The sequence below is a fragment of the Perissodus microlepis genome, chromosome 6 (genome assembly GCF_051167445.1).
Source record: "Perissodus microlepis isolate ML-2025 ecotype Zambia chromosome 6, ASM5116744v1, whole genome shotgun sequence".
In the NCBI taxonomy this organism is placed as follows: domain Eukaryota; kingdom Metazoa; phylum Chordata; class Actinopteri; order Cichliformes; family Cichlidae; genus Perissodus; species Perissodus microlepis.
This window is the reverse complement of record NC_140466.1, coordinates 38,592,581-38,604,339: the sequence shown is the minus strand read 5'-3', so window position 1 is coordinate 38,604,339 and position 11,759 is coordinate 38,592,581. Positions and strand designations below refer to the sequence as shown.

Genomic DNA, 11,759 nt, shown 5'->3' with positions numbered 1-11,759 from the left:
TAAATGCTCAATCAACAATCCTTTATTTCCATACAATCCAACACTTTATGAGCATAAGCCATCCGGATGGGGAGAGATGCATGAAGAGGGTCACAGCAAATCTGACCCATTTCTAAGTCTAACACATTATAAGCTTAAGTTTTACCATACCTAAATTATTAAACACACAAACAAAGTCATAAAATGTTCATAAAACCATTGTTTGATATTCAGACTCAACTTCCCCCTTTTTGACACACTCCCATGTGTCAATTCATCGGAGCTAGAAAATTAAAAGAGAAAGTTAGTGACATCATATCTCAGAAAGTATCAGACATTCGTCTCTCGAGTACCGTTGCTCCAGCCTTGTCATCCTGTCTTAGAGAATAAAATCAATTTAATTATCATGTTAGATCTGTTGAACTCCTGGCTCCGCCCAGAGCCTGTATCCGCAGAACTACCTAAAAACAAAACCTGTGTGTTAATATGAACTACACATTTGTCACTCCCTTTTTACCCACTGTTTTTCCCTCATTGTCAAATTCATCATCCTAATTCATCACTGAGCCCAACCATCACTCGCATCTGATAGTGTGGCACTGCCTATTCTTCTCTTAGTGTCACTGTTTTCAATCTGTTAATTAGAATCCTTAAACATGAAGTAGACTGCGTCCACAACAAATCAACACAGCTGTAAATGTGGCCAATTATCAATCAATTAACATTCAATAACAAAATGATTATTTTATGCATGCTTTAGTCAACCACTCACCCTGAGGATCTTCAATCCCGGAAAATTCCCCTCTCCTCATGTAATAAAGTCTGTCATCCTTCCATGCCCTGGTAACTGGTCCATCCAGAGCTGTAACATTTTGAAATGTACATACAACAAGCCAAACCACACCTTGGTCACACCAACCCTCCCTCCACCCTGTGGATGTCCAACTCCATCCTTATGTGGTTTGCCAAATTATGTCTATCCAATACTCTGTTCTGTCTCTAAGTTTTGGAAAATTTTATGCTTGTCAAAATTTGAAGAATTTTGACCATAAATGAAATTTATGGTGTTATTACCCCCATCAGGGCTTACCTTTCCCACTTTTGGTAGTATTCCTCCCTCAAATATTCGCAATTACCCTCCTTTGGTGTGAAAACTGTTGGTGTGGTCAAGTGGGTGCTATAAAAACAAAAGCTCAGGACAGAACAGTTATCAGTCATGTGCTTCATACAAAATTTGCATATGTTTTATTTCATATTGATCCTCTGAGTGTAATGGTACGTTTTAATTTGAATTTATCAAAACTAAACACAATAGGTTTTTCTTTCTTTACTTTGCTCTTGTTCTTTTGCAGTACCACATCCTATCACATGTCCCTGTCGGTTATATTCTACTTTTAATAATTTACTATTTCAAGTGAGAACCTAAATCACGTGGACCAATGTTTGTTATTGCATATCTCTATTCTGAATGTGGCAAGTCTACCATTCCCCTGTTATTCATAAATATTGTTAAAGTTTTGGCGATTTTCCTCTATAAACTTTAATTGACTTTTTTACAGTGGCCTGCTATGGTTAATAGTAACATATTCCAGTCATGAGTGATATCAAAAGTTTTCTCCACTGTAGCATTTGGCATTCCCAATAATATAACATGATACCTTAATCAAAACACAGCTAATATAGCACAGTTTTCTTAATGCAAACATCAGTAACTCAAAATTAGCAACCAAAGTGTTAAGTCTGCAGTTCCACACTCTCATGTGAAGCTACAGTCTCCTCCTCCAGTCTCTCTTATCCTCCTGCTCCTGCAAAAACAAAACAAAGCGAAGCATCCACCCTTCTCTTGCCGGCTGGGTGAATTGTTTGTCGGCATTTACTAATCCTAAAGTTGGTGCAGTCTTTGTCTCAGTATCAAGTCAGTCCATCACAGTCCAGTCACTTGCATTCATTCACACACATTCATACCAGATGTTGCTGATAATGGAGTCTCATGCGCGACTTATTCGAGCATCCATCACCAGCAAGATGACGTCATCATTTTAAAAGGAAACAATTCTTTGTTCTTTTGTTCTGGATTGACTCGCTGCAATCCTTTTAGACTCAGGACTATCTCATGTGATCAGTGTCCCATATAAGTGAATTTCTCCCACGCCCATTATAATCATGGAGAAACACACTTTGCAACTGTTTTCCGTAAGAATATTTCATAGCGCTTTAAATTTCAATCTTTCAGGCCTGGTTTAAAGAGCTGATTGTTAAATCATGGACTCACAAAATATCAACATATCACCACCGGGGGATCACACCTCTCAGATTTTCTTATCTCAATGCACTGTAACAAAAACGAAAACAGACGTAACCAACAAAATACTACTAAAATAACACATACTAGGGCCCGTTGCAGACATGTCCAAGCATAAAACCATCTCTCTCTCTTAGAGAAAGAACACAACCCAAAGCTCACTGATAAAATCAAGCTAGCGCTAAGCAAAACCCAAAAATCAACCAGAAATTCACAGGAAATTTTTTGCTTCTCCTGGGACAATATTGTGTGGGAATGAGAACCTCAGGTGCCGTAACACCTTTTGTTCCTCCTTGAATTAAATCTCAATCACAGAAAATGCCGTACTCCGACCTAAAACTTACTCTATTAGTTCATCATTTTCACTCTGTGCCACTGTTCCTCACCAGGGCTGTGTGAAGCACAATAAACAATTCAATCAAGGCCTTGAGCCATAAACAGACACCACGCACAGACATTGTTTTCATAACCAAACTGTTTTAGACCTTGTTCCTTAAATCTACATAAATGCCCTCTGGGTGACATAAAACACATTCTAAGTAATCAATGGCTTCTTATAAAAATTATGTATTTGGATGTTTGTGTGCAGCATTTTGCATATCAGCATAAGCATTTGTTAGCAAAGCATTCTTCATTGCATCAGCGTGTGTGTGTGTGTGTGTGTGTGCATCACTCTTCATTGCACAAGCGTGTGCTTGTGTATGTGTGTGCATCACTTCTCAGTGACTCAGCATTTCAATTTAGGTGTGTGTGTGTGTCATTTCTCACTCAATCAACGAGTGCACATGTGTTCATGTGTGTATTTCACTTCATTCTGAATCGGTGTGTGTGTAGACGTGTGTGTGTGTGTTCATCACTTTCCTGTTCTGGTGTCTTGGGTAAACCACGGCCTGAAGCGTGCCCTGGGGTCCTGCCCCCCTCCTTTTCAGTCTGTTTGCGACCATTGCTGCTGCTGCTGCTCAAAGTTCTGTCCGTCCTGGTTCTGACCCCAGTTGGGGCAGTCCTTTCTCCAGTGTCCATGCTCACCGCAGGTGAAACCTGCATCTTCTTCTGTGTTTTTGTCCATTCTGAGGTGCCTTCTGACCTCAGTTGCTCCTCCTGTCTCGGTCACGCCCTTTTTGCTGCCCGATCATCCGTGTTGGTCCATCACTGTCCTGCACAGTGTTAATGCAGAGTTGTTAAGGTCAGCATTCCTTTGCTCGGCCTTACTTTTCATTCGGGCTTGGCGGGCATCTCGTCACAGCTCTGTCAGCTGAAGCTGTCTGAGAATTTTCCCCCGTGTAGTGAAACAGGCCTTGGTTTTAACGCTCTCCGTCTCTGCTGCATGAGATCGCTTTCCTGCAGCACTGTTGACATTTTCAGGTTGTTGTTGTGGGTCCAGCTGCTGCAGCGTTTGGTCAGGGTCACGTCGAAGATGGTAGAGGGGAGAGCAGGAGTCCAGGTCAGCCTCGGCTTCCAGGGCTGGCAAAGCAGCCTGTAATTAAACATAAAGAGAAAGAACAAAACAAAACAAAACAAAAACAAATGAACAGGAAAATGATGTTGTATTGGCTGTGTTACAAAGAGAGGGGAGAAACACCAGGGCAGGCCCTGTGTCAGCCTTCTCTCCCCCCTTTTTTTTTTTTTCTCACGATATAATCAACTCATAACCCACCAAGTTGACAGGACGACATGCACATGTTCAAATTCTTAAGATCATGTTTAAACTCACAAAAGAGAAATTTCTTTCCGTCAGTAATCACTTGTGTTGTTCAATCAGCAGAAAACATCTCACAATTTGACTCTTAACCACTAAATTTGTTGTTTCATCACTGGTTGGTCATACCAGTCTCTCTTTTTTTTTTTTTGAAGTTAAATTGTTGTCCTGCAACCCAGAGGGTTTATTTGTTAGTAATGGATAAACTTCATCATTATAAAACAACATGTGTATGTTAAATTTCCCTGCTTCAATCTTGCCGGAAAATCTTCACGTGTTCCTGAGTGCAAGCTGTTTTTTCATTGCGTGTGTGTGCATTTGTAAGCGGGTTATTTTTAACTTTTTCTCAAACAAGGCATTACCTTACAAGGAGCCTTTCTCTCACATTTCTCTGCTTGTGTGTGTTTTTGTTTCACCTTTTGTTATGATGCTCCGGACGCCTTCCCAACCTCCACAAGTCTGTTGGCCCCAATTTTATGTGTTAAAACTTCTCTTAATTTCTCCTCTAATTCTCTCCTCGCTGCTGTCTTTTCCACAGCTGCTGATTCTTGCTGAGTGTGGTTTCCATTACTATAATTTTGCTTCGGCCGCTGTGCTTGTGGGGGGCGGTTGGTCCAGGTCCGTAGCCACCTGTATTAACACACTAAGAGATTTATTTAATATCATTTTCATCACTGTTAACCAGATAAGCAGGCAACACGCCCACCTTTACAGTGCAGACTGCATGCCAGTCTCCCAACACATTCCTCTCTCTGCTTCTCAATAATTCTCCACTCTCCCTCCATTTCTCCTTTCTCTACGTCAGATTTAAAACCCAACATATTTCACACCACTACTCACCTCTTACTGCTTTGACTCCTCTTTTTCTTTACACCACAGAGTATTACACCCAATTATGCCCGTCTATCTCTATGTGGCTCCAAATTGCCCTCTTTAATTAATTTCACACTCGTCAGGGAACAGGCAAACAACAATTTCAACCACTGAAACGAGGAATTCAACCTTTTTCTTTTACTAATATAGAACTCAACCTTTGTTCGCAAAATGTGTCTTGTTCTAGTCCAGAATAAATGTAAACCCGTGATTACACAGAAGTTTCAGTGTTATTCTGTAGCTATGCGGGAGTCTTCAGTTCCCAAGTCACCACCTCGGCTAACCAGATGCCGCTGGACCTGCCTGAGCGTCCACGGACAGGGGGGTTGCCACACCATGAACAAGCTCTTTAGGGGTTCCACTCCCAAGGTTGCTACCCTAGTTACCTCTGGGCCGCGTCTGATCTACCGGTTGGGAAACCACTCCCGGAACTAATCCACGAGGCCCACTAGACATCAACCTTTGATCCTAAAATGTGTCTTTGCTCTAGTGTCCTCCCATTCACACATCAACCGTCACTGTCACCATGTTCATATTTCACACAATGAAACACACAGAGAGCGTCTCACAAGCAGAAACACACACAGAAACCTCTGAGCTCACCTTTGAAAATGCAAGCGCACCACAAGCCAGGCTCTATTTCACCTCTATTTCATATGCTAAACTTTGGCCGCGTTTTAGAAGTTTTTCCCCATTTCTTGCAACAGAAGCCAGTCATAGACAAAGTTAAATGCGGAGGGTAACGTGGGCTGCAACTCTAGTCTCAACGTAGAATGCTTTTAGTATCTTGCTAGAGCCAGTTCCTATGACACACTGGAATTCAGCCTCAACTTATGATGTTAGTATCTCGCGCCGAAAACCAGACACCGACAAATTTAATGTGAAAATACGTGTAACTCAGCGAACAGATTAATTTGGAAAGCCCAATATGCACATTTGGTATTTATAATACAACAGGCTGTGCTTACCTTTTTATCTTTGGACCGGTCCTCTGTTCGCCTCGCCTCACGATCTCACCACAGGCCAAATCTGCCCCTCCTCAGCACACCAAATATCCGGGTCACGGCACCAAGTTGTTAAAATCTCCCAATTCTTTTAATCTTTGGGCTGAAGGAAGGATAATACTCGGTGTATAAATGCTCAATCAACAATCCTTTATTTCCATACAATCCAACACTTTATGAGCATAAGCCATCCGGATGGGGAGAGATGCATGAAGAGGGTCACAGCAAATCTCAAAGTGGTGACGGGTTACTCAGCTTCTTATAGCCTCTAGTGGCCCCCACCTAGTCGTAAAAGCCTAAACATTCACATTCTTTCTCTGTTACGGCGCCTAAGTTATGACCTCGGCTCCCTGTCTTTCTGCTCTCTGTAAAGGTGGGGGTATGGAATGTGGTCTGTCTCTTCTATTATCGGCACAAGGTCCTCTGCACACAACATTCTCTTCATGATTCAGCAGTATGAAATGTCAAGAAACAGTGTAACACATTCAACAGTGTCAAATAATACAGGTCAATCCAATAGATCTAATGATTTTCACACTCTTTTAAGTCAGAACATAATTCAACTACTTTAACTACAGATATAAGATAACATATGATAACAGAATAATCTCACACCACGTCAAATGCAACCTCAGCCCATGTCTCGACGGAGTTGTCAGGACATCAATTAGTTACTTTTTTAAACACAACTGGACCTGAAGATGTGGTGCAAATAGAGACAGGTTATATAGATAAGAATGTATGGCTGGATTGGATAACTTACACAGCCAAGTCTAATGACATGACAGAATGTGTAGCCTGCTCTAGAGCACGCCCCACACTGTTCACAGTGCCAGCCCCTTTGTTGTTTTGGGAGGACAGGCCGGGATTTGATTGCATGTTGCAGCTCCACATGAAGGAAAGGGTGGATCATGATTGTATTACATTGGGTACCCCTCTTCCCAGGAAGGGTGTTATTCCCCCTGTGTTCTCCCCAAAAGCTGTAAACTACACCTGTTTGACCAGGGTAAGTGTCACCCCAATAGGTGCTCCAGGTGAGGCATGGTGTGATAAGGTGATAGATGTCACTGAATGGGCAAATATGAGCAGCATTAATGTTGCTCGTGCTGACCTGTTCTGGTGACAAAATTCTGAGGGACACCCTGCCGAGAGGCTGGTTGGGAGCCTGCACTGTTGTAAGATTGGCACTTCCTATAGTATTAGCGGGATCTCATGCTACTGCAGAGACTCATGTGGGTAGGACCTGCAGAGCCACGTCAGAAGATTTTGATTTAACTAAAAACTCCCCAACTTACATAGATTTTATAGGTGTTCCTGATGAGTATGAATTGGCCAACCAGGTTGCAGGAAGGTTTGAATCCATTTTCCTATGGATAACTCCAAATAAAAATGTAGACAGAATAAACTATGTTCATTATAATGTTCAGCGACTGGCTAATTTGACACGGGATGCAGTTGCGGGCCTATCTGAACAGCTGGCCGCCACTTTGATGGCCTGGCAGAACAGGGTGGCCCTGGACATGCTTTTGGCTGAGAAGGGGGGTGTTTGTGCTATGGTGGGTCCTCTGTGTTGTACTTTTATCCCTGATAACACAGCTCTAGATGGCTCTGTAACCAGAGCACTGGAAGGGTTGAGGATGCTGTCCACCAAAATGACAGAAGACTCTGGCATAAATAATCCCTGGGATGACTGGTTTAGTAATCATTTTGGTAAGTATAAAGCTATAGTGGTGTCTTTGTTGATGTCCATAGCCACATTTGTTGCCATATTTACATGTTGTGGCTGTTGTTTCATCGCGTGCCTTTGCACCCTAGTGCAGAGGTTGATCACAACTCCGCTGACAAAAGAGGATGAGTCTCCTAAGTTTCAAGTAGGGATGGGTACCGGTAATGGCACCAGCTCTGACATAAACGGTAGTAACCAGACCGAAAAGCAGCGCACATTTCGGTGCTTTATTTCTGTGCTTTTTTTCCCTGAGATGTCATGCACTTTGGATTCTAGCCAATCATTTTACCTTTCCGAGGATAGTAGGCGGACCCAGGTACGTACGTTCTTTTAGAGCAGAGCTACAGATTAAAAATGCCCAAGGTGAAGCGGTCAAAGTCTGGCTGTACTTCACAGCAAAAGTTGCAAACTCAGCAGCCTGCAACAAGTGCTTTAAGGTGATTGTTACATCCTGTGAGGCTGTGGGAGTGTGTGGGTGGGGTGTTTGCCCGCTCTCTCCACCTCCTCCTCTCTTGCCACTCCTACCCCATCTGTCTCTCTCACTCTCCTCTCTCCCCAGGACACAGCTGCTCTTGATTAGCCTCATTTGCCACCTGAATCCAGTCAGCAATCACCTCTGAGGCTATTTAAGCTGGGGACGAGCTGTGAGCAGGGTGGTTTTTCCCCTCTGTGGCTGTATGTGTTTTTCTGCTGGGTTTTGGACAGACAGCCTCCTTGTTGTTTGTAATAAAACTATATTATTACAGAACAACTCTGTCTGTTTTCCTTTTCATTCTGTTTCCGGACTCATTTGTTACTGGTCCCCTCACTCGCATGCCTAGACCCCTTCGGGGGGAACGTAACAGTGATACTGTGCAAAGGAGGTAACACCTCGAATCTGATGAAACACCTGGCGACGTATAGCGTTTTGTTAAAAGCCGAGAAATGCGCCGTATTTGATAGCTTGCTGCGAGACCTCACACCGTGCACATCTACTGCGGGTGGTTTGCCTGTTATCGGACCCGGAGTTAGCAACATCCCCCAAAAACCCAAAGAGTAGAGTCCTGGCCCCTAGCCCTGCCAGTGTAGCAGAAATGATGACTGATGATGATGGCAGCAGCAGCTGTTCTTCTCTGCGTGAGTAGCTTAATGTTGTTCGTGTGTAATTTACGTTGAGTAGGCTAACCACGTTATCAAATTAATGCATGTAAGTAGTGATGGGCAGATGAAGCTTCATGAAGCACTGAAGCTTTTCATCCAATTGGTTCACCCCAGTGCAAAGCATCTTGAAGCTTCATTCGCTCTAGTAGGACACCTACTGGACGTAAAAATATTAGTTGGCATGAATTTGAAGAGTGTGGCCTTTTGCACACAGCCTGTAAATGTCAACACCAAAAGGAGTGTGTAAAACATGTATATTGTAGTGATGCAGTATACTGTGTATATTTATACTGGCAGTATGGAAAATGATCATTTGGAAATGCTTAAAATGGAAATGATCATTTACTGTGAGGTGTGGTGTGGTTGGGGTGTGGACAGTGGTTGTGCTTTTGTAACTCAGCTACACACTGAGGCTTTGAGCCTCAGTCCTGCCCACATTTTATTCTGTAAAAACTAAATTTTCACTGCTTTTATGATCTTTTTAGTGGGGAGAACATAGCTAGGATTAAATGATTTAACAAATCTTTTAAATCCTTTGTCCTCCACAATGCTAAATGGCTGGGAGTCCTCAGTCACCATGCTAACCAGGTTTTCATCTATTTGAGATTGTTCTCTAGAGGAAAGAAAACAAAAACAAAGCACAAATATAAATATCACACATGTGACTTATAACAGTTGTATAATATTGTTATATCATTTAGTAACATTACTGCATGCTATATTATCATGGCATTTGATGGCTCACCTGGTCTTGCTCCACAATCGGTGTTCCCCCTATTCTCATGCAAGCTCTGTAGTGCCTAAGCATGGATGAGGTGTTGTTGTTATATCCCAGCTCCCTGGCACATAGCAAACACTTCACCTTGTACAAAAGTAAAGCCGCTTAACATAAATTGTATTGTACTATCAGTATTATGAAAATACATCTTCTGCAGAGGAATGGTTTATTTGAAGAGTTTCAGTCAGGTTTCAGAGCTCATCACAGCACAGAAACAGCTTTAGTGAAGGTTACAAATGATCTTCTCATGGCCTCTGACAGTGGACTCATCTCTGTGCTTGTCCTGCTAGACCTCAGTGCAGCGTTCGATACTGTCGACCATAATATCCTATTAGAGCGATTAGAACATGCTGTAGGTATTACAGGTACTGTGCTGCAGTGGTTTGTATCATATCTATCTAATAGACTCCAATTTGTGCATGTAAATGGAGAGTCCTCTTCACACACTGAGGTTAATTATGGAGTTCCACAGGGTTCAGTGCTAGGACCAATTCTGTTACTTCTGTTATTCTGTTATTATACATGCTTCCCTTAGGCAGTATCATTAGAAGACATAGCATACATTTTCACTGCTATGCAGATGACACCCAGCTCTATCTGTCCATGAAGCCAGATAACACACACCAATTAGTTAAACTGCAGGAATGTCTTAAAGACATAAAGACCTGGATGGCCGCTAACTTTCTGCTTCTTAATTCAGATAAAACTGAGGTTATTGTACTCGGCCCTGAAAATCTTAGAAATATGGTATCTAACCAGATTCTTACTCTGGATGGCATTACCTTGGCCTCCAGTAACGCTGTGAGGAACCTTGGCGTCATTTTTGACCAGGACATGTCCTTCAACGCACATATTAAACAAATATGTAAGACTGCTTTCTTCCATTTGCGCAACATCTCTAAAATTAGAAATATCCTGTCTCAGAGTGACGCTGAAAAACTAGTTCATGCATTTATTACTTCCAGGCTGGACTACTGTAATTCATTATTATCAGGATGTCCAAAAAACTCACTGAAAAGCCTTCAGCTAATCCAAAATGCTGCAGCAAGAGTCCTGACAGGGACTAGAAGGAGAGAGCATATTTCTCCTGTTTTGGCTTCCCTTCATTGGCTTCCTGTTAAATCCAGAATTGAATTCAAAATCCTGCTCCTCACATACGAGGTCTTAAATAATCAGGCCCCATCTTATCTTAATGACCTTGTAGTACCATATCACCCTATTAGAGCACTTCGCTCTCGCTCTGCAGGCCTACTTGTTGTTCCTAGAGTATTTAAAAGTAGAATGGGAGGCAGAGCCTTCAGTTTTCAGGCCCCTCTTCTGTGGAACCAGCTTCCAGTTTGGATTCGGGAGACAGAAACTATCTCTACTTTTAAGATTAGGCTTAAAACTTTCCTTTTTGCTAAAGCATATAGTTAGGGCTGGACCAGGTGACCCTGAATCCTCCCTTAGTTATGCTGCAATAGACGTAGGCTGCCGGGGGATTCCCATGATGCATTGAGTTTTTCCTTTCCAGTCACCTTTCTCACTCACTATGTATTAATAGACCTCTCTGCATTGAATCATATCTGTTATTAACCTCTGTCTCTCTTCCACAGCATGTGTTTTATCCTGTCTTCCTTCTCTCACCCCAACCGGTCGCAGCAGATGGCCGCCCCTCCCTGAGCCTGGTTCTGCCGGAGGTTTCTTCCTGTTAAAAGGGAGTTTTTCCTTCCCACTGTCGCCAAAGTGCTTGCTCATAGGGGGTCATATGATTGTTGGGTTTTTCTCTGTATCTATGAAGCGCCTTGAGGCGACTTTTGTTGTGATTTGGCGCTATATAAATAAAATTGAATTGAATTGAATTGTAAAAATTTACATACCTTGTTGGGAGGAATAAAATCAAAATGTTCCCACACAGGGGAGGACATCTTCCTCTTCTTAGCTGGCTCCATTCTCTCCTGACTTTCTCTCCTCACTCTCATAAACCTCCAAACTGTCTCCAAACTCTCACTAACCGCAACTCTCCATCAAACACCCACATTTTGAATGAAGTCTGAGGGGTTTGTATCGCTGTCGTAGCTCGCGGCAAATTCGAACCACTTCATGAATCAGTCACGTGGTACAGCCGGGCAGCGAGGCTTTGGACATCATCATTTTCAGCTCCTCCCACAAATGAAGCAAGCCTCGATACGCGCATCGTTTCCACGATGCGCGTTGATGATGATGGGTGATGTCTTTCCCTCAGAAAAACGGGTTAGGAGTGTCATCTGAACGTTTTTCTC

The 11,759-nt window shown here is 42.6% G+C and overlaps 1 long non-coding RNA gene across 1 annotated transcript; it reads right to left on the bottom strand.

The window, feature by feature from the left end:
- Positions 1-11,341, bottom strand: LOC146386222 (uncharacterized). Its single transcript, XR_014800555.1, has 2 exons — positions 9,466-11,341; positions 1-9,333 (listed from the first exon to the last, which is right to left on the bottom strand). It is a non-coding gene; the product is annotated as an uncharacterized LOC146386222 (long non-coding RNA).
- Positions 11,342-11,759: the final 418 nt, after the last annotated feature.